Below are 23,688 nucleotides of genomic sequence, written 5' to 3' on the forward strand. Positions count from 1 at the left end.
TTCCTTAATCTGATCATACTGAGCATGAGTGGAGGCCAAGGCCCAGGAAGGGAGCTGGCAAAATGAGGGCCGACAGGAGGCTCCAAGGGCCTACCTTCACCCATCTGGGACTTCCTTGGGGAAGAGACAAGGATCCAGAACCTTCCCTGGCCTGCCCAGACCCTAACACCCCACCATCATCAGGCCCTACAGGAACCTCAACCAGAAGTCTTGGATCCACACACAGGGTGATGTGGGCTGGGTCCACATTCAGAAAAGCACAGAGTCCTCATCAAGGAGCTGTGGCCCCACGCGCACCTTGAGAGAGACACTTGTGCATTCGAGGAAGGCTTCGATTAAAGGCATTGAGTGAGGGCACAGCAGCAGGGGTTGTGACAGGTATTGAAGTCAAGAAGTAGGAAGGTAGCAGGTACCCAAGATCACAACTGTTCAAATATCCAAAGGACCAAGGTGTGGTAAGGTGTGTGGGCTGCGGGCTCACGGGGGCAGGGACCGTCAGCGAGAGGGAAGGGGGGGAAGACCGAGAAGGGGGGCCACCTGGTCTGCAGGAGGGCCCAGCCCCTTATCATTTTTTTTTCACAAAAGAGACTGTTCTTCTTGTTACACCGTTAAAATCTTTCAGATCATACTCGAGTCCGTGTATTTTTTCAAATATGTTGAGCAATCCTTACATGATAACAAGGGGACGGTTTATTTTTACCTAAAATGTCTTAGGAAGGTGTTTTTAAGAATTTGTGGAGCGTTTATGATTATCGTCACTTAGGTACACTGTGAACTTATTTTTTTAAGACCTTTAAATATAGTACCAGATGTTGTTGGGGACAAGGGAGTCAGTGCAGGTGAGGGAGTGAGGTGGTGGACATTGGGCATCAGCGTCCCCACCCGACCCACACGTGGGGCAAGCGCCTTCCTGCCGGGGCAGATGCGCACTGCCTCCCTGTGAACCCTGAGAGCCCCTGGAGAGCTTGGTCATGTGAGGTTTAAAACCTAGAGCCTGGGTTGATGGGGGGTGGGAGGGAGCGGAGGGTGGGGGAGGGGCATTGAGGAGGGCACCTTTTGGGATGAGCACTGGGTGTTGTATGGAAACCAACTTGACAATAAATTTCATATTAAAAAAAAATTAAAAGTAGAACTACCTTATGATCCAGAAAAAGAAACAAAAACAAAAACAAAAAACAAAAAGCAAATAAAACCCTAGAGCCTGGGGGCACCTGGGTGGCTCAGTCTGTTAAGCCTCTGACTCTTGATTCCAGCTCCATTCAGGATCTCATGGTTTGTGGGTTCGAGCCCCGGGTCGGGCTCTGTGCTGGCCGCTCAGGGCCCGGAGCCTGCTTTGGATTCTGTGTCTCCCGCTCTCTCTCTGCCCCTCCTCCACTCGTGTTGTCTCTGTCTCTCTCCAAATAAATAAATAAGCTTAAATAAATAAATAAATAAATAAGCGAGCCACTTTTTTTCAAGTCTGTCTGCCATCCAAAGGCCTGTGGCTATTTTTCATTAGCTGACACTTTTGTTCAAAAAGTAAATAAATAAATCACTTAATATCCAGGTCTGTCCCTCAACTGGTAAATATCTCTGAAAATCCATTTTAGGCTTGGTACTGAAATATATATTTCTATTTTTTTTAATGGTAATCCTTTTTCTATCACTTTAATAAGAGCTCCATGAACAAAGTAGTCAATACAGATTTGTTATATTAAAAATACAGCTTTGGGGCACCTGGGTGGATCAGTCGGTTGAGCCTCCGCCTTTGGCTCAGGTCATGATCTCACAGTCTGTGAGTTCGAGCCCCACGTCAGGCCCTGTGCTGACACTTCAGAGCCTGGAGCCTGCTTCGGATTCTGTGTCTCCCTCTCTCTCTCTTCCCCTCCTCCGCTCAAGCTCTGTCTCTCTCACTCTCAAAAATGAATAAATGTCAAAAAAAATTTTTTTTTTACATACAGCTTTATGCTATAATCTGATGGCAAAAATATTGTGAAGAAATCATATTTTGTGAGTGAACTGACAAGAAATGAAGTCCAAAATCAAAGTGATGTCCAAGCAGGTAAAATCAGCAGCTGAGACGACAGCTCGAGTCACTCCTGGTGCAAATAGACCAAAATCTCCCCTTAGTCCAAGGACAGCTGAGTTCTGCGGCCCTGCCCTGTGAGCCTGCAGACAGCCTTCCTGATGCCTTTCCCATCTCGAAGGAAAGTCCTGGGCTTCTGGATTCGGTGTGGGGGTGACAAATGAATGCAGCAAAGGTGTGTGCCCAGAAGCCAAGGTTGAAGGTTAGGAGGTGAATTGTGACTTTACGCACCCCTCATCTTTCCATCGATATCTCGTAATACGAATCCACAGGATACACTCATATGAGAAAATTATTTATGCTAAAGAAATACAGTTCACATAAGCAAAGGATTTTCTTGGAGAAAATCACATTTAAAAAAAAATTTTTTAATGTTTATTTTTGAGAGAGAGACAGAGTGTAGACAGGGGAGGAACAGAGAGAGAGGGAGACACAGAATCCCAAGCAGGCTCCAGACCCTGAGCTGTCAGCACAGAGCCTGACACGGGGCTCGAACCCACGGACTCGGAGGTCATGACCTGAGCCGAAGTCTCGGAGGTCATGACCTGAGCCGAAGTCGGACGCTCAACCGACTGAGCCACCCGGGCGCCCCAACATTTATACATATATATCTGTATATGATTTTTAAGCTATAACTAGTTTAGCTGAACGTGGTCATTTTTCGATAAATACGAAACAATAGTTACTCAACATGTAGAAACCTTCTGCGATCTGTGTAGAAAATAAAACATTCAAGGGCATCTGGGTGGCTCAGAAAGCTGAACATCCGACTCCTGATTTCGGCTCAGGTCATGATCCCAGGGTCGTGAGATCGCACTTGCGTCTGGCTCTGCACTGGCCATGGAGCCTGCTTAAGATTCTCTCTCTCTCTCTCTCTCTCTCTCTCTCTCTCTCTCTCTCTCGCCCCCCCCACTCTGCCCCTCTCCCCCACTCATGCTCTCTCTCTCTCTAAAATAACAACAAAAAAATAAAATAAAACATTCATTCCATGTGATCTCAAATACATTTACATATTTGAATATCAGCGTACCTCTGTCTAAACAACCTGTGCCTTCGTTCCTCAAAGGTACAGAAGTTAAATGGAATCAGTTCTGGCAAGGAGGATTTCACTGACGTGGTATTTAGGAGTTGCTGCTCGAATGGCCTTGTGGTTTTCACCAGAATGATGTTTCCCTTTAAAAATAATGGTGTGATCTATTATTCAGTTTATTCGATGCTGCTCTGAGTGTTTCTGGAGCAGACGTGAGCGTGTAGACCTTGTCTACCGCAACAGTGAAACAATAACACAAAGGCCCACCCCTGTCTGGTTCTATCAAATCTGGAAATGAGAACTGCACGGAGCGGGAGGAAACATCTTCCACCAAAGTATAAAGCTGATGGCAAGCCCCCAGCAGCTGCCACGTGACTTGACAACATAGGTATGCGATCTGCTCTTTTGTTTGCTTTCATTAGTGCATGATTATTAGTGAGGTTTTTCAAGACTCACTCTGCTTCCTTTACAAAAGTGTTACGTAGGGGCGCCTGGGTGGCTCAGTCTGACTCTTGACTTCGGCTCAGGCCGTGATCTCACTGTTGATGAGTTCGAGCCCTGCGTCAGGCTCTGTGCTGACATCGCGGAGCCTGCTCGGGATTCTGTCTCTGTCTCTGCCCCTCCCCTGCTAGCATGTGTGTTCTCCCTCTCAAAAATAAATTAAAAAAAAAAAAAAACCTTTAAAAAATTAAAATGTTATGTTACGTTGTTCATCTGTTCCCGAATAGAAAAGAAAAAAGGAAAACAGCAAAGCGTCGGCCGGTGTCTCCCTAGTTAGAAAACTGTTGATACATAAAAACGTACAAACAATACATTAGTACGTTGGCATGCTGGGGGAGAAAAATTTAAATAGCATGGAATAGTCCTCAAGACGTGGAACCTGTCCCTTTCCCCACTCCCATTTTCACTGTTCCTAAATGTTTAATGTGATTGTCTTTTTCCTCTGCATTTGCTGCCTCCATCTCAACACTTCTGTCTTTGCCGGTAATATTTTTTTTCCACTGCATCTATGTGTTCGTTCTTTATTATATAATTTATTGGTTTTCTGGTGGTTTTCAGCTGTCTGGTCTTACCTGAAAATTCCGCAACTGCCTGTCTTCATCTCATTGATTTTATCAGCTCACCTTTGTGCCCGTTACTCATTAAATCTATATTTTCCCTAAGTTTACGATGACCTAAAACATTGGCGAGCAATTCTTTTCTTCTTCAGTTGCACATTCTTCTCGAATGTTCTCATTGTGCCCACTTATCCCTTCTCCCTGCAGCCATGTTTTCCTTCAGGTTGAGGACACAGCCCCTGTGGGGCTGTGTGTGGCAGCCGACCTCACCCCTGGGGTCCTGGGTGCCTTTTCAAGGACTCTGGCTCCCTTGAGAAGACCTTTTCTCACCCTTTGTCTTACATTTGGCTGAACCGCTCCTGTTGGCCAGAGAAACGTAGGACTTGTCTGCGTCTTCTTTCCTTTTTTAAGTTTCAGCGCAGGTGCCGAGCTATCCAAACTCGGTGGCCTTTTTCTGCCACTGAGTTCCTGCAGGAAGTGCCTCTGCTGTCAATGTATAAACGTATAAATGTTATAGATGTCTTCCCCGGACGGTTCCATCCTTCCTCCTTTTACGTCTCCCCGTTGTGGTGGAGAACAGTGAGATTTTCAACATCTGGTGCCCTCCACGCATGTCCCCTCTGGCCCAGGATTCCCCAGAATGCGTGTGGACAGAGCTTAGTGGGTACAGGACCGCGTGTCGGCCGTGTGTGGAGTACACGCATCAGGCCCCATGGAGCCCCTCAGCCTCGGCGGGGTCATCTCAGCCCTTCTCACCCAGAAGTGCTCACGTGGCTCTGCGCAGGGCCAGCCGTGGCCATCCTCCCACCTTCCGTCTGAGCCAGAGTGTGGGGACGGCGGGGCAGCGTGGTGCTGAGGGGCGAACACAGGGGGCGCTCCAGGAAACCGGGGTGGGGGGCAGACAGTCGGGCTGACAGCTGTGGTGTAACTGCCACCTTGTCCGTCCCACGAGCCATCGGGAGAGGACTTGGCCGAGTCCCTCTTTCTCTGTGTGGGCTGGGATACTTAATGGCCAGTCCCTCCGTTGTGGTAAGTGGTCAGCCCCCTAGCAGGGCCTGGTGAGCAAGCCTCCCGGGGATGCCTGTAGCTCCCTTCCGTTCTTACCTTTGTCACCTCCTGGTCAGGTGTATGACAATTCACTTCCAGAATGCAAAACTGGAGCCTGCAATTCTAAGTGTGTTCTCAACCCTCATTAGTAGAGACCTTTCCCTCTAATATTTCATGTAAAGCAGTAGAATCAAAGCTGATGGTGACTCTGAACCACATCCCAGGGCGAGGCAGCCACAGGATACTGGACCCCCAGCCGCTTTTGTGTATCCCCTGGGGCAGGACTTTTTTTTTTTTTTTAATTTTTTTTAACGTTTATTTATTTTTGAGACAGACAGAGAGAGACAGAGCATGAACGGGGGAGGGTCAGAGAGAGGGAGACACAGAATCTGAAACAGGCTCCAGGCTCTGAGCTGTCAGCACAGAGCCCGATGCGGGGCTCGAACTCACGGACCGCGAGATCATGACCTGAGCCGAAGTCGGCCGCTTAACCGACTGAGCCACCCAGGCGCCCCAAGGACTTCTTTTATCTGATCACAGATAACGGAGATTCTCAGCCACAGCTATCTTTCTGCCATTCAACTCTGTAACCTTTAAAAAATCCATTGTGTTGAATCATTTGCCCAAAATATAAGCTGTTAGTTCATGGTCCAGAGCTTTGCTTGTACCGGTCTTACCCCGAAACCCATCCTCAGACCTGGCACTTCGAAAGATAAATGATCTCATTTGGGTCCGTCTTCAGGGAGAGAATTATAACAGCCTGTGATAGGGGTTGATCCACAAGAAGTATCACTGTTTAAAAATAAAGGGTCTCACAGTAGGATATAAGTACTAAGCCATATCAAGCATCATTGTGAATGATTTCCGGAAGAGACAACGCAACTTTGGTCTAAGGAAAGAATTTTCTGGCCTATATCGGGAGCGGTTCCACAAAGAACTACATCGTCTGTGATCATTTATTTTGAAGTTATGTGTTCATGGTGATTAATAATCAACACAAGACCAAAGAAAAAAGGGTCTCATAAATACACACATGCCTGGAAAGTGCCAGAAAATTGCTGCCCTGCAGAACAGCACTTGGAGATTGAGAAGTGCTCTCTCCCAACATCCAACACGGCAGCCACCAGCCATATGTGGCCAGGGGACACCCGAAATGTGGGCGTTTTGCTAAGTAAAAAATATTTTGGTTTTGTTGTCGCTGTTGTTTTTTAAAAAAAGACAGTTATAGACGGCAACATTTGGAGATACAGAAGAACCAATTTTCCCATTAAAAAACACCCCTTTGTACTGTTGACTTTTTTTTCCCCCAAAACTGCAGTTTTCCAGTTTGATTTAGTGAAGACAATTTTAAAAGAACGTGTCGTTCATCTATCATCAAGAAGCCCTTAGGGAACACATATTATAACATTTGAATTATTTAAATCCAAAGATAATATTAACTGCTTTGCAACTAACCAGACACCTGTTAAACATCAGAAACCCAGGAGCGTTTCTTTCAGTTCACGTGTCCTCATTTCTACTACAAGCATGGCTTTCATGGAGGCTAAGTTCGGCTTCAATGCACTTTCTCCTAAGCTGTGAACTCAGCGGCAGTCTTACAAAGTTCTCCAGCGAATGCCAGCGTTTCCGATTCTTTCCGGAATATGTTACTTACAATTGGTACTGCTTTCACTGATACCAGAACCTTCGCCAGTCCATTCCTAGTGAGCCTCAGAACTTGTGATCCGCTTTGCGTTCCATCGCCACGTAGAATAAAGCACCGATTTAAAACAAACAAACAAACAAACAAAAATAGGCGTCCTCCACATATGCAGAGGCTGTCAACATCCGATCCATTACGTTCGGGTTTTCTGAGACGCGTGAGCACCAAGCAGGTGTCTCACGAACAGTTACGGGCTCTTGGCAATTCTCCTCCGCTTGCACCTTTGTGACTCCCCAGCCCTCGGGCATCCCCTCCGTCAATGTGACCCCCGAGACTCTGCCTGGCCCTGTCTCTCCCCAGCCATTCCACTCCCGTGACCTTCTGGCTCAGTTGCTTATCCCTGCCGGGGATGACCTTCCTTTTTCTGCCTTAACGACGTTGTGCTTGTCCCTGTGTCCTGGCATTTAGACTTAAGCCTTCGTTCTTGCTCATAAAGTTCGTCCCCAGATGTTCCCTGACTGGCTTCTTTCACTGCTCAGGTCTATATCACATGGCACCTCCGCCTGTGTGATCCTCCCTGATCCCCGTCTAACACTCTGTCACCACCCCAACAGCCACGCCGTCACTCCTGGTCGCTGGGATTGGGCCATTCCCTGTGCAGTGTGACCATACGCTGTATTTGTCCTCCTGTTTACTGACCACCTCCTGCCGGTGTGGCCTGCCTGCTGCCCACTGAATGCCTAACCTAGCACAGTGACCGTTATGCGGTGAGCACTCAGGAAGTACTTAATTAAGTTAAGCCGCATTCGGTTGTAACTGACAATTTGGCTTATTCATGTTAACTACGATTTTCCAAATTAGTTTCTCCAATATGTTCTACTTATCATGTGAAACAAACCTCTGGCTGGAATTCTGGGTGATACGCGTGTATGGGGTGCGGGTATCATGGCACACAGACCCCGTCACGGAGGGAAAAAAAAGAGGCCATCGTCACCTCCAGCCTGCCCACCAAGATGATCTAAGCACTTATGATCTGGGGGCTCAAACGTTTTCCAGGTTCATAGAGTTTCTTACTAAAAATGCAGACGCCTTGGGGCGCCTGGGTGGCTCGGTCGGTTAAGCATAACTTCAGCTCAGGTCACGCTCTCGCGGTTCGCGAGCTCGAGCCCCACATCGGGAGAGCTCGAGTCTCACTTTGGGTGAGTTCGAGTCCCGCATCCGTGAGCACGAGCCCCTCTTCAGGTGAGCCCTGATTCCCTCTCGCTCCCTCTGTCTCTACCCCCTCCTCACTTGCACTCTCTCTCTTTCAAAAAAATTAATTAATAAATTAAATAAATTAATTAATAAAATAAAATCACAGATGTCTTTCACAGTGAATCTTCTCAAGCACCATGTTCAGCTCTGCAAAGCAGATTATGCAAAAGATGAGACACAGTTTCTGTCCTTGGGGAGCCTACAATTTTAGCCTCACTGGCTCCTAATTGAGAGCAATACGTACCACACTGAGTTTTTAAAAAATGCAGGGGGGAGGGGAAAAGGGAAAAAGGAAGAGAGAAATTGCAAAAGACTAATTTTGCCCACTTCACTATTTTTGTCTCAAATTGGTCCTGTAGAACATAAAATATGTGTAAAGACCGTGCCAAAGTAAATGGCTCATAGAGTGAGCATTTCTAAGATAGTGTTATGGCTCACTCTGTCAACTTTATTGTATAACTGTCTGCTTCCAGCACATTTCAGAGACAAATCTGGAGCAGGCAGTGTGATCAGAAGGGCATTTTGATCTATAAGATCTTATCATTCTATAGATCTGTAAGATCTACAATTACACTCCTGAGGTTTGAGCCATCTCACACTGTTCATGGTGAGCCCGTTAGGCGTCAGATTGATTCAAGGGGGTGTATCATCTCTCTTCTAGTTGTTTCTGCATAAGACTATTTTTCTTAAAAATTGTACAGCTGTGTAAGCAGTAACTCCAAATGAAAACACTGAAATAGCTTTTGCTGTTTTTCAACATTAAATACTCCACGCAGAGCTGAAGTATCGGAGGAGAATTCCTGTGCTGTTCCCCTGCTACCTAAAGAGCTTTTTCTCTTGCAAATTTTGAGTTCCGGATTTATCTGAAACGTCTTAATTATGTTTAAGAAACTGTTTCTTCTTCGCAACCCGAACTGATCTAGAAAGTTCTGAAACTGGGAGGACATTTTCAGCTCCACACTGTACCTCAAAATTCCATTAAGAACAGAAATTCCATTCAGGCCCTCTGTTGCAGGGCTTGGACATTCACAGAAAGTTTACAGACCATGGGTGAACCTTTGTGATTCCTGGTTTCTGAGCTGGACCTATTCCAGGAGCGCTGATAGCCCCTGAGCCGTTCCCAGGAGTCTTATGACCCCTGCATGCTTAGTCGTAGAGGCAGCCGAGGTGAAGAGAATTCCCAGACTCTTTTATCCGCTGTACGGTTCACTGCCCCATGCTTCTTTTCCATGACAGTGCCCTGGGAACCGCAGAGTGGTTTGGCCCAAGTGACTCTCAGATGGTGAGGTTTTAGGACACTTCTGCCCAATTTTGATTTACGCATTCGCTTAGGAAGCAGCAGGAGATCCTAGGGTGGCGGCGGGGGGAGGGGGGGAATTAATTGTTTTTTAGTTGAAACTTCTAGCTCAGAATTTCTGCCCTGTCACTTCCAACTCCAGGAAAAATCCACTTAATGTCTTTGGACTTCTATTTCATTGATAATGGAGATAGCGAGGACGGTTCCAAGTCCTTTATCTAAGAGAATACACATATTTCTGTAACACAATGCTCCCTGAGACCACAAATGATTTTCTCCTCCAATTGACTCACAAGGAGGCAAGGTAGAAAGAAAGAAGAAAGATGAGGAAGGAAAAAAAATCTTGCATTATTATTTTTTGCATTCTAATAGATGTGTCCAGGAGTTTTAAAGGTGAAAAGTACTGGGTGTATTGTGGACAGACCTCCCATATGTCTATACACACCGTGGAAATCTCAGCAAAATGCCACACTCTGAAAATGCTCAGTCACCGTTCACCAATACCAGGGACAGAACATGCCATTTTTCTCCCTTTAACTTTCCGTGAACTAAAAGACTATATACTTCAAAATTATATTGTGGAAGATGCATGAGAAGGGAGACCTTGGGGGGGTGTCCGGGGGGGGGGGCCGTCGCTTAAGCATCCCACTCTTGATTTCTGCTCAGGTCATGATCTCACAGTTCATGGGTGTGAGCCCCAGGTCGGACTCTGGGCTGACAGTGCAGAGCCTGCTTGGGATTCTTTCTTCTTCTTCTTCTCTCTCTGTCCCTTCCCTGTTTGCACTCTCTCTCTGCCTCTCAAAAATAAATAAACATTTTTAGAAAATAAATTTTTAAAAAGAAAGGAGACCTGAACAACACATTTAAGCAAAATAAATATGTATATATTTATAATATATAAGAATATATGTGTGTATGTATATGCGTGTGTATTTATAGTTGTGTGTATTTATTTATTTATTTATTTATTTATAGTAGTAACCTGAGAATGTTACTTTGGAGATGTGGTGTACGGACAGAAACATTTCTATAGTCCCAGAGGCAGAGAATTATGGGAGAGGACATTGTTCTATACAGCCTGGTGGTACTTTCTATATGATAACTCAATCTTGGAAAAATAGAAACATAAAAATAGAATAGTACATAAATAATACATAAATAGTATGTGCCTCACCTGTGAGGCGCGCTGAGTGTCCAGGCCAGGAAGGGCGACCGTGGGCCCCGGGCGAGGGGCACCCAGGGAGGCTTTGGGGCACAGACGCCCGCCTGCTCGGGTGATGACCACCCTGCAGGGCCCGGAGCCGGGGAGGGGGTGGCTGTGTCAGAACCTAGACGAGGACTCTATTTTTAACAGACTGTGTCTGCAGTGGAGATATTCGGTCATCATCGGGAGTGAGTTAAAACGGAGACCATCTCTTTGGGAATCAGACCAGGGCTCGAGCCAAGCCTGTCTATCTCCTGGTGCACAGTCAGGCTTGCTTTTGATTTGGTGGGTTTGCCCTTCTTTTCTAACCCCGCTGCAGGGAAATCAGGGTCAGGGCAGAGTGCCAGGAATGGTCACGCTGGCCAGTGGGGGGCGTAGGAAGCAGGGCCCCCACCTCCTTGTGCATACACTGCTCGTCCAGGGCTCCCCGGGAGGAGGGCTAGTGCCTTGAGAGAGTCCGTTATCCTGAGTCCCCACCCTCCCCAGCCTGAGAGCGGAGAGGTGAGCTGTCCCTCCTTCCTTTGGAAGTGGGGCTTATCATTTTGCTCATTATTATCGGAGGATTTTTTTTTTTTTTTTTCAGCTCTCCTCGGACTTGCATGTATGAGTCTTTTCCTGTATCTAAATTTTCCCTCCGTAGGAACTTCAGTAAGAAAAATATTGCTGCAGAGTAGCATGAAAACTCTCTGAGGATCTCTTCCCGCTGCTCAGGAATTTTTTTTCCCCCTCTTTGAAAAAAATGATATTGAGTTTGAAGTGCCAGGCGGAAGATAAGCTGGGCAGTTTGAATGATTAATAAGGATATTAAAGACCAGAAAAGGGAAGACAGGAGTTCAAACCCAAATGAAACTTTCCTTGGCACGATGCAGATCAATTCAGGCGCTTCTGAACTTCTCTTTCTGTTTTATAGACACTGAGGTTTTGTCCTCGTATTTTCACCCTCTTGTTCTTCTTTTATGCTCTCGGCTTTTTCCGGGCAACTTTCCTGACCCTTGAACCTTTCTTCCAAAATTTAGCTCTTCCATACTCGCCAAGGGATCCCTGCACAAGCATCCTATCTGTGTGTTATCAACTAAAAAAGGCCCCCTACGGAGGCCTTCACCCTCTGTGCAAGCTTCTTTTTATATTCTTCCTTCAAGATATTTAGCAATAGTCTTTGGCTTTCACTATGTTATTCTTATTCTCATGCAATATCAGCACAAGGCAAAGATCTTAATACGTGAATTAAAAAAAAAATAACAAAGTGGGGTGCCTGGGTGGCTCAGTCGGTTAAGGATCCGACTTCGACTCAGGTCATGATCTCTCAGTTGGTGGGTTCGAGCCCCACGTCGGGCTCTGTGCTGACAGCTCAGAGCCTGGAGCCTGCCTCAGATTCTGTGTCTCCCCCTCTGTCTGCTTCTCCCCCACTCACACTCCATCTCTCTCTCTCTGTGTCTCAAAAATGAATAAACATTAAAAAAAAACTTTTTTTTAAAATAACAAAGTGACCGATAATGAATCTTACTATACATTAAAGAATTAGGGATCACCTATTACAGGGAACCTTAGCAAATGACCATTGTATAAGTCAAGTTGGTTGGATGGTGGTGATCTCATAGGGTTCAACCTACAGACAACCTTGGATCCCACTTCCACCCTTTCCTTTTAAAATCAAGGGGGATCGGGGTGCCTGGGTGGCGCAGTCGGTTAAGCGTCCGACTTCAGCCAGGTCACGATCTCGCGGTCCGTGAGTTCGAGCCCCGCGTCAGGCTCTGGGTTGATGGCTTAGAGCCTGGAACCTGCTTCGGATTCTGTGTCTCCCTCTCTCTCTGCCCCTCCCCTGTTCATGCTCTGTCTCTCTCTGTCCCAAAAATAAACGTTGAAAAAAAATTAAAAAAAAAAAAATCAAGGGGGAAAAAGGAAGCTCACAGGTATGAACCACCTTACGCACGGTCACATGACTTATCGGGAGGCAACTTGAGAACAAGGTCCACTTGTGCCTTAGCCAGTGACTCTTCCCACCACACCATAAGGTGACCGTAGACCCAGGACAAGGACGAGTGTGAGAAATGATTAAACAAATAGAAGAAGATGGTTATTCATTCTTAAATTACCAAGACACTGAATATTGAAAATACGATTTGATGTCTCCTACTGATACATATCACCCTGGGCTTATACCTCAAAGTACTGCAAAAGTGAGAATGACACGTGACCTCCGCAAGATGCCTGTCGATCTATTTTTATAAAAACTGAAGGACTGGAGCGTGCCCCATCCATCTGCTCTGCCAGCCTCACCCTATCCTCTTACCCCCTCCTCCCATCCCTCTTTTGCCCCACCTTGAAACCTTATGGAAGCCATAAGGTTTTCCACTGAAAACCTCCTTCAACTGAAATTCAGTGATGTCTCGCCCACTAGCCCCTACTCTCTCCCTCCCTCTTGGAGACCACTCACTCCTTGTCTAGGACAGTGGCCCATGTTCTTTAGTGCCAAGTTTGCCAACTGGCCACCATCCTGTCAGGAACGATGCAGAATGTGTGAAGGACCCAAGATTTTGTCCTACTTACAAATTAGCAAGCTACCTTGCGACTGTTTCTGGATGCTGCTAGAAGACACGAGACTCCTGGATCAGAGACCAGTAACTTTCTTACTCACAGCGAAGAGTTGCAGAGCTTGATGCTGGTTTGTGCAGGCTCACCACGAGTCCCATCATTCCCATGGGGCCAGGCTAAGGGTCCAGAATGCATCCTGGTGCATGCGGTGGGCTACATTCCTGGAGAAGAGCAAGGGCGGGATATGGGGATTCATGGCTTGCACAGTGAGCGGAAACAAGTCTGCTCTTTTTCGGGGGGGAGGAAGTACCTCATCTCTCAGAATGGCTGCTGCAAACATATCTGGCGTAGATAAAGTCCAGCCAAGCCTTGCATTCTTGGCCCACCTCGCAAGAAGATGCAGGCTCGCACAGGGTCCATGGCAGATTGGTTCTCCTTACAAATCTGGAGGGTATTTCAGAGAGTGGGGAACCAAATAAAGCACTACTTAGCTGTTGTTGGTTGTTTGTTCAATTCTCGCAAAACCAAAACTTAATTGAAAAGTAATTCATACATGTGGTTTAAAAATCGCTTTCATTTAATAATTTTAGGCCCTCGCCCCTTACCCAGAGGGCAAAAATGCTATTAATGGTTTCCTGTATATCCTTCCAGAAATATTCCATTCACAGACGTGTGTATTCATTTCAGGGATCTCAAAGGGGAGCAGGATGTGCATATTGTTATTACTTTGCCTTAGCAAAAGACTGCCTCTTAAATGCGTTCTAGGCAGTACGAGATTATTCCATAACACGGAGGCATCATAATTTACCCACGTGCTCACCTACTGGCAGAGAACTGCGCACTTCCGAATGTCCCTGTGGGATTCATTCCCAGAAGTGGAGTTTCTACTTGGTGTAGACGGTACATTGAGGGGACTTCAGGGGCTGCATTTTTTTAGGTTGTCATCTTCAGAGCTCTGAATAGCAGGTCTTTTAGACAATTTTATTTAATTTTATGGAAATTGCCCTCTGAGGGTTTGTGTTCCTGCTTCCCACCCCCGCGGGAAGCAGTCTTCTCCTTCTTTTGGGTTTTATCTGTAACACTTCCTCTCAGACCTGAGTCCCCTAGACTGTGGCGAGCTGGTTTGTGTGGGTCCTGCAGCCAGCCCACCTGGGTTCCAGTCCTGCAACATCATAACTAGCCCTGTCATGTGGGGGTGGCGAACTTAAGCTCCTCATGCCTCAGTTTCCTTATCTGTGGATGGGAGGATGTGTTGAATAAACATGTATGAAGAAGTGAGGTCATGTTTGCACTTAACTGAGCACTCAGCTCAGATGAGCTCTTTTTATTGGTTTAATATTTGTCTTTAAATCTGTTCTGGTTTTTTTTAATGTTTATTTAGTTTTGAGAGAGAGAGAGAGCGAGCATGTGACCAGGGGGAGGGCAGAGAGAGAGACACTGAATCTGAAACAGGCTCCAGGCTCCGAGTTGTCAGCACAGAGCCCGACGTGGGGCTCGAACCCACAAACCGCGAGATCATGACCTGACTGAAGTTGGACGCTTGACCGACTGAGCCACCCAGGCGTCCCTAAATCTGTTCTATTTTTAAACTTAGTTTTATGCTAAGTGATGTGCAATGATATAGATCTGGTGCGCTATCTACATTTTAGGCTACAAGATAGTATATACGTAACTATAAAATCGAAGAAATAAGGGTAATATTCTGCCACAATTGGGAAAGTTACTGTCCTGAGAAAGAGCATTATTAGAAATGCCTCGAGCGGTTCAAATCAAATAGGTTAAAGTAGTATCACGTAGATGTTATGATATTCATTTCTTCAAATATAAGTGATGTTGAGCGTTTCTCCTATGGTCATCTATCATTTTATTTTCTTTTTGTAAACTGGCTATTTATTTATTTATTTATTTATTTTTTGCCTGATTCTATATGAAGTTTTGGTCTTTATCCATCAGTTTGTAAGAGGGTTTTATGAATGTAAGAGATTAGTTCTTTGTCACATGTACTACCAATTTCTTCCTGTTCCTGTTTGAAAAGTATTCTGAGAGTGGTTTTTTTTTTTTTTTTTCATCCAGCTTCCTTCAGTTGATCTAATTGATCAGTTTTTTCTTCTGTGGCACCTGAATTTGGGGCTTGCTTAGAACTATATGCCCCCTCCCACACTACATGCACATTCTCCCCTGACTTTGTCTCATCCTTTCTCTGGGTCTGTTTTACTCTGAACCTTCATTCCATCACAGATCTGTTTAAATGTAAGGTGTGAAGGGGTGCCTGGGTGGCTCAGTCGGTTGAGTGTCCGACTTCGGCTCAGGTCATGATCTTGCAGTTCGTGGGTTCGAGCCCCTCATTGGGCTCTGTGCTGACAGCTCGGAGCCTGAAGCCTGCTTCGGATTTTGTGTCTCCCTCTCTCTGCCCCTTCCCCGCTCATGCTCTGTCTCTCTCTGTCTCTGAAAGATGAATAAACATTAAAAAAATTTTTTTTTAAAAATGTAAGGTGTGAAGGATGCACCTGACTTGATTTATGTATGTCTAGATGGCTGTTTGCACCAGTAACATTTATTGAATAATTCAGTTTTCCTCACTGAACTGAATTGCCACACTCCTTTGCTAAATTCAAGTTCGCTAAATTTGCTGTGTTAATGATTAAATCTGTATATCTATTATCAGACCCTATTACGTTTCTTCATTAATACGTGTATTAATATGCTAGTATCTAAGAGCTAGAGTCAAGCTTTGTAATGTTGTTACCCTATACTTGGAGAACTAATTCCTATTCCTACTCTTTTTACTAATTGCCTTCACTGTTCTTGCATGTGATATTTCAAAGTAAAAAAATGGAACGATCTATTTTCCTTAGCAATTAATTTAGCAAGGACTAATGTCTTCATAGCCTCAAGTCCTGGTATCCAAGCACAGGGGTTTATTTCCATCTTCTATTATGCCCTTCAGTGGTGTTCTGAATACTTATTCATAGAGATGTTGGAACATTTCTTGTTAATTTTTTATTTCAGATTCCATTAAAATTGGGGTCGATTTTTCCTTATTTTATATGTGTGAGAAAAGTCCTTGATTTTTGAAATTACTTTCATACAGAGAGAGCTTCTGAATTTTCTTACAGTTTATTATTGTCTTTCAGGATGCTGCCTTGTTTCCAAGAAGCAAATAATGACAATTTTATTTTATCTCTAATGCTTACGCTTCTTGGTTTTACTCCCTTTTTTGCTGATTGTGCCTGACAACTGAGGAAGGTAAGACTAGAGACCTAGGAGGGAGGTTTGAAATATTGAAATAAGGGTTTAAAAAGGAAGTTATTGCCGCCAAAATAAACGAAACTCCCAAATTTATGCTCTCTGGGAGCATAGTTGTGAGAAAAGTCAGAAAAAGATGTCTAGGACCTTAGAGACGCATGAAGGAATGAAGCATAAAGCCTATGAAGCATTACATTGCTATTATTATGTGACAGAAGTTTTAAGACATTTTATCATCTCTGAATGATGAACAGCATCGGATCGCTTGCTGTGTATATATTCATTGGAAGGTGTCAAACATAATTTCATGTTTACTTTGACTTTTCCCTCTGTCCGCTCCTTTTTAATTTGCTTTTTCTTTCTTTTTTTTTTTTTTTCAACGTTTATTTATTTTTTGGGACAGAGAGAGACAGAGCATGAACGGGGGAGGGGCAGAGAGAGAGGGAGACACAGAATCGGAAACAGGCTCCAGGCTCTGAGCCATCAGCCCAGAGCCTGACGCGGGGCTCGAACTCCCGGACCGCGAGATCGTGACCTGGCTGAAGTCGGACGCTTAACCGACTGCGCCACCCAGGCGCCCCATTAATTTGCTTTTTCAAGACTTATAGATTTGGCGAAAATGAGGCAAGTCAACCATTTACGTTAGTTTCATTGCATGATGTGTCCGTTTACGTTATGGAATTGTATACATACAAACAAAACTGGATAGAGATAATATAGACCAACTGCTTGATAGGAAAACGTGCCCGTGTTTCAGTAGCATACCAGTGTCAACAGTGAAGGAGATATTTTTTATTAATCTGATTAAATATTAATAAAATTCATAAATTAATCAATCATAATAATATGATTAAAAGAGGCACAACAAAAGCACTGAAAACTTCCTGTGTGCCGAGCGCTGAGCACGGTGATCTAAATGGATTTTCTCATCTAATCCCCACAAAAATTAAGTTTGCAAAAGCTTAATTGCCCAAATCCACACTTTATGACTTGTTATTTTCAAAGCCAGTTCTGTACGACTCTAAAATCCCAGCCCAGGCACTAATTTAGTCCAAAAACACTGTTCATTTACTTCTCAATGATACTTAGGAAATCACAAATATTGGTCCCAAATCAAATTATTTTTTTTAAAAACCCATCAATAAATGCAAGCTGTTAAAAGATTAACTTAAATAAAACACTCAGTAAAGATTAAAAAGTGGCATAATCTAATCAAAGGAAATGTATGGCGTGCCCACGGGGGCATTCTCCGTGGATGTACACAGAGCATTTCTATCTGAAAGAGAAAACGATCCTTCAGGGAGCCTTCTCTAAGAAACTCAAGCATCTCGTACCTTTCATGTAGGATGTTCACTCAGAAATGTTTTAGATGCAAGCTGACATCAGAATCCTAGAGCTCGTTGCCCGAAGGCAGGTGCACACGGCCAGCTTCCGGGCTCTGCCTCTTCCTAAGGCCGCGTTCTTCCTGAAAAGCCTGCCGTGGATGGAGCCCTGATGCATCAGGATGGGATTGTCGTGATGCATGACAGTGACTGTGCCACTTCTGGGGCCTGGGAAACACCAGTCAGGCGTGAGTCTGAAAGAACAAACTGAGAGGCCCAGGTACCCGGAGGAGATGTGTTCAGAAGGATCTCTTTCCACTGGAGAAAACATCTCTTTCCACTGGGGGTGCTTTTTTTCAGCCGGTGACAGGGAGAGAGGTGGGAGAGAGGTTGTCAGACGATAGTCCAGACGAGAGTCCCTTTATTACTGCAACTCACAGTGGGACTTAACTAGAAGTCACATGCAAATCCACGGGGCTCCTGTGGCTGCTTAGACCAGTAATAGTGAGTCACATGCTTTCACGTAACCAATATCCTTTTCTTTTTAATTGAAGCGTAGTTAACATAAAACGTTATATTAATGTCAGGTGTACAACATAGTGATTTGAGATTTATATACATTATGAAATGCTCCCCACGACAAATGTAGTCACCATCGGTCACCACACAAACTTATTATGTTACTGACGAAGTTCCCTCTGCCGTGTTTTGAATCTCTGTGACTTATTTATTTTATAACTGGAAGTTTATAACGGAAAGTAACTTAATCCTCTTTACCCGTCTAGCCCATCCCCCAGCTCCCTTCCCTCTGGTAATGACCAGTTTGTTCTCTGTATTGAAGAGTCTGTTTGTTTTGTTCTGTTTTGTTTAGATTCCACATATAAGTAAAATCGTATGGCATTTGTCTTTCTCTGTCTGACTTTTTTCAGTTCACATAATGCCCTCTAGGTCCACCCATGTTGTCACAAATGGAATTTTCACTCCTTTTTATGGCTGATATTCCATTGTGTGTGTGTGTGTGTGTGTGTGTGTGTGTGTGTATCACATCTTCTTTATCCATCTATCAGTGGACACTTGCTTTTATATCTTAACTATTGTACATAATGCTGCAATAAACATAGGAGCCCATGTATCTTTTCAAAGTAGTGTTCTTGTTTTCTTTGGATAAATACCCTGCAGCGGAATTGCCGGATCATATGGTAATTCTCTTTTTAATTTTTTGAGGAACCTCCATACTGTTTTCCACAGCGGCTGCACCAATTTACATTCCCACCGACAGTGCACAAGGGTTCCTTCTTCTCCACATCCTCCCCAACACTTGTTATTTCTTGTCTTTTTGATTCTAGCCATTCTGGATGGTTCACTGTGGTTTTGATTTGCTTTTCCCTGGTGATGAGCGATGTTGGGCATCTTCTCATGTGTCTCTTGGCATCTGTAGGTCTTCTTTAGAAAAATGTCTATTCTGGGTATTCTGAGTATTCTGCCCATTTTTCAATCAGATTGGTTCTTTGGTGTTGAGTTCTATAAGTTATTTCTATATTCTGGGTATTAACTCCTATCAGACATAGCATTTGCAAATGTCTTCTCCCATGCAGTGGGTTCCATTTTCATTTTGGTGATGGATTCCTTCACTGTGCCAAAGCTTTTTAGTTTGGTGTAGTTCCGATAGTTTATTTTTGTTTTCATTTCCCTTGTCTCAGGAAACATACCTAGAAAACTGTTGTGAAGGCTGATATCACGAAATTACTACTTATGTTTTCTCCTAGGAATTTTATGGTTTTAGGTCCCACATTTAGGTCTTTAATCCATCTTGAGTCTATTTTTGTGTATGGTATAAGAAAGTGGCCCAGTTTTATTCTCTTGTGTGTTGACCATATACATGTGGGTTTATTTCTGAGGTCTCTATTCTCTTCTCTTGATCTATGTGTCTGTTTTTGTGTCAGCACCATACTGCTTTGATTACTACAGCTTTGTAATAAGGTCTTGAAATCTGGGATTATGATACCTCAGCTTTGTTTGTCTTTCTCAAGATCGCTTCGGCTCTTCAGGGTCTTTTGTGGTTCCAGACCAGCTGTATGATTATTTTGTTCTAGCTCTGTGAAAAATGCTGTTGATATTTTGATGGGGATTGCACTGAATCTGTGGGTTGCTTTGGACATTTTAACAATATTGGTTCTTCCAATTCATGAGCATGGAATATCTTTCCATTTGTTTGTGTCATCTTTCATCAATGTTTTACAATTTTCAGAGTACAGGTCTGTCACCTCCTTGGTTAAGTTTCTTCCTAGGTATTTTATTATTTTTGATGTGATGGTAAATGGGATTCTTTTCTTAATTTCTCTTTCTGCTACCTTATCATTAGTGTATAGAAATACAACAGATTTCTGTATATTAATTTTGTGTCCTGCAACTTTACTGAATTCATTAATCAGTTCTAATAAGTTTTTTGGTTTTTTTAGCGGAGGCTTTAGGGTTTTTTATTTATAGTATCATGCCATCTGCAAACAGTGGCAAGTTTACTTCTTCCTTACCAATTTGGACATCTGTCATTTCTTTTCCTTGTCTGATTGCTGTACCCAGGACTTTCAGTACTATGTTGAATAACAGTGGTGAGAGGGGACATCCTTGTTTTGTTCCTGATCTTAGGGGAGAAGCTCTCAGTTTTTCATTATTGAAAATGCTAACTGTGGGTTGTTTTTTTTTTTAAATATATCTATAGGGCCTTTTTTATGTTGAAGTAAGTTCCTTCTACACCTACTTTGTTGAGAGTTTTTATCATGAATGGGTGTTGTATTATGTCAAGTGGTTTTTCTGTGTCTATTGAGATGATCATATGGTTTTTATCCTTTCTCGTGTTAATGTGGTATATTACACTGATTGACTTGTGAATATTGAACCACACTTACCTTCCTGGAATAAATTGTACTTGATCATAGTGAATGATTTTTTAATGTATTATTGCATTTGTTTTGTTAATATTCTGTTGAGAGTTTTTGCAACTATGTTCATCAGAGACATTGGTCTGTGGTTTTTTTTTTTGTAGTGTCTTTGTGTGGTTTTGGTATCAGGGTAATGCTGGTCTCATAGAATGAATTTGGAAGTTTTCCTTTCTGTTTTGTGTTTTGGAATAGTTTGAGAAGCATAGGTATTAACTCTTCTTTAAGTGTTTGGTAGAATTCACCAGTGAATTCATCTGGTTGTGGACTTTTGTTTGTTGAAAGGTTTTTTTGATTATCAATTAAATTTCATTACTAGTAATCAGTCTGTTCAGATTTCTTAATTCTTCCTAATCCAGTTTTGGAAGATTTGTTTATAGGAATTTATGTTTATAGGAATTTATTCATTTCTTTTAGGTTTCTTAACTTGCTGTCATAGAGTTTTTCATAATATTTTCTTATAATCCTTTGTATTTCCATGGTGTTGGTTGTTATTTCTTCCCCTTCATTTCTATTTTTATTTACTTGAGTCCTCTCTCTTTTCTTCTTAATGACTCTGACTAAAGGTTTATCAATTTGGTTTATCTTTACAAAAATCCAGCTCATGGTTTCATCGATCTTTTTTTAAAAAGTTCTTTTTAAAAATGTTTTTTAATGTTTATTTATTAGCGGCGGGCCGGGGGTGGGGGGGGGGGGTGGTGAGGAGCGCATGAGTGGGGGAGGGGCAGAGAGAGGGAGACGGAAACACAGAATCTGAAGCAAGCTCCAGGCTCGGAGCCGTCAGCACAGAGCCCGACATGGGGACCGCGAGATCATCACCTAAGCCAAAGTCGGAAGCTCAACCGGCTGAGACACCCAGGTGCCCCTTCATCAATCTTTTCTATTTTTTTAGCATCGATGTCATTTATTTCTGCTCTAATCTTTATTATTTCTTCCCTTGTACTAGTTTTGGGCTTTTTTTTTTCCCTAGCTCTTTTAGATGTAAGGTTAGGTTGTTTATTTGAGATTTTGCTTGTTTCTTGATGTAGGCCTGTATTGCTATACAGCCTTTGCTGCATCCCAAAGATTTTGGATTCTTGTGTTTTCATCTTCATTTGTTTCCATGTATTTATTTCCTCTGATTTCTTGGTTGACCCATTCATTGTTTCAGAGCATGTTGTTTAGCCTCCTGGTTTTTGTGTTCTTTCCAGACTTTTTCTTGTAATTGGTTTCTAGTTTCATACCGTTGTACTCAGGAAAGATGCTTGATATGAGTTTAGTCTTCTTAAATTTATTGAGACTCATTTTGTGACCTAACGTGTGATCTGTCCTGGAGAATGTTCCACGTGCACCTGAAAACAATGTGCGTTCTGTTGTTTTTGAATAGAATGTTATATATATATATATATATATATATATATATATATATATATATTGAGTCTATATGGTCTAATGTGTCATTCAAAGCCACTGTTGCATTGTGGAGTTTCTGTCTGGGTGATCTATCCATTACGTAAGTGGGTTGTTAAAGTCACGTATTATGTTTGTATTGGTGTCGATTTTTCCCATTATGCCTGTTAACAGTTGCTTCATATATTTAGTTGCTTCTATGTTGGGTACATTATATATTTATAATTGCTATATCCTCTTGTCAAATTGCTCCCTTTATTGTAATTAATGCCTTTCTTTGTGTCTTGCTACAGTCTTTGTTTTAAAGTCGATTTTATCTGATATGGGTGTTGTCACCCTGGCTTTTTTCTTTTTCCGCTTCCATTTGCATGATACACATTTTTCTATCTTTTCACTTTCAATCTGTATGTGTCTTTAGATTTGAAATGAATCTCTTTTAGGCAACATATAGATGGATCTTGTTTTCTTATTCCTTCTGTCACCCTCTGTCTGTTGATTGGAGCATTTAGTCCATTTACATTTGAAGTAATTGTTCATCGGTATGTGCTTATTGCTATTTTGTTAATTGTTTTTTGGTTGTTTTTGTAGTTTCTCTCTATTCCTTTCTTCTCTTCTTGTTCTTTTCCCTTATGGTTTAATGACTTTCTTTAACGTTATGCTTGGATCCCTTTCTCTTTACTTTTCGTGTATCTATTTACATTTTTGATTTGTAGTTACCATTAGGTACATATATAACATCTTATGCAGATAACATTCCGTAGTAAGTTGATAGCCACTTAAGTTGGAATGCATTCTAAATAAACTACGTTTTTTACTCCCCTTTCCAAGTTTTATGTATATGATGTCATATTTTATACCTTTTTATTTTGTATATTCCTCGGCTGATTTTTGTAGATATAATTAATTTTAGTATGTTTGTGTTTTTACCTCCATACTCGTTTTATAGTCTACTTATTAGTAGCCAGTAAACTGGCTTTATTAGTCTACTATTTTTATTACATGTTTGCTTTTACTTGTTAATTTTTTTCCTTTCATAATTTCTTTCTCCTAGTCGTGGCCTTTTCTTTCCACTCAAAGAATTCCCTTTAACATTTCTTGTGAGGCAGGTTTAGTGGTAATGAACTCCTTTAAATTAAGGAAAATCTTTAAATGAAACACTTTTTGTATTAAAACTTAAACGTATTTAAAATAATTTCTTTATTTTCAAGAATATTTCTCCAACCTGTTCTTAGAAAAGGAAACTTTTTCTTACATATAGAGACTACATGATAAGAAAACCCACTTAAATTTTAAGCTGTCAATGTATTCAGAATAATAAGTCTCATCTTGAATTCGTAAGAGCTATAATAACCTTTTAAATTAGAGTTCTGATGAGTTTTTAATGAAAATGACAAAGCCCTAATTATTGCAGAGCGTACAGATTAAGGATTAAATGATGGCCCTCTAAACTCTCCAACATCTGGTTGTTATTTATTGATTTCTCCCAGCCCTGTGTTCCAGACCAATGCCTACCAGGCAGACACGTGCCCCGGCTGCCACCCCTCATAAGAGCACTGCTGTGGGAAGGTTCTTCAGGTCAACTGCAGTGAGAGTCCTGTGCTTGGGCTGACAGATGGACTTCCGAAAGCAGACAGCATCATTCTTAGGATTCCAGGCAGAAACAGGG

General features: G+C 42.8%; 1 long non-coding RNA gene across 3 annotated transcripts in view; it reads right to left on the reverse strand.

Moving 5' to 3' along the window:
* LOC123593020 overlaps positions 1–18,119 on the reverse strand; it is a 34,473-nt gene extending 16,354 nt beyond the window's left edge. Inside the window, exons 1-5 of one of the 3 annotated variants that reach the window (XR_006710056.1) lie at positions 17,710–18,119; positions 13,440–13,573; positions 13,233–13,350; positions 3,096–3,238; positions 1,876–2,366 (exon numbers count right to left, since the gene is read on the reverse strand). This is a non-coding gene — a long non-coding RNA (uncharacterized LOC123593020). Of the gene's footprint in view, positions 1–1,875; positions 2,367–3,095; positions 3,239–13,232; positions 13,351–13,439; positions 13,574–17,709 lie in introns of those variants that run through there. The other 2 variants (XR_006710057.1, XR_006710055.1) reach the window with 2 other exon arrangements.
* Positions 18,120–23,688: the final 5,569 nt, after the last annotated feature.

The sequence above is a fragment of the Leopardus geoffroyi genome, chromosome D4, assembly GCF_018350155.1.
Source record: "Leopardus geoffroyi isolate Oge1 chromosome D4, O.geoffroyi_Oge1_pat1.0, whole genome shotgun sequence".
Lineage (NCBI taxonomy): Eukaryota > Metazoa > Chordata > Mammalia > Carnivora > Felidae > Leopardus > Leopardus geoffroyi.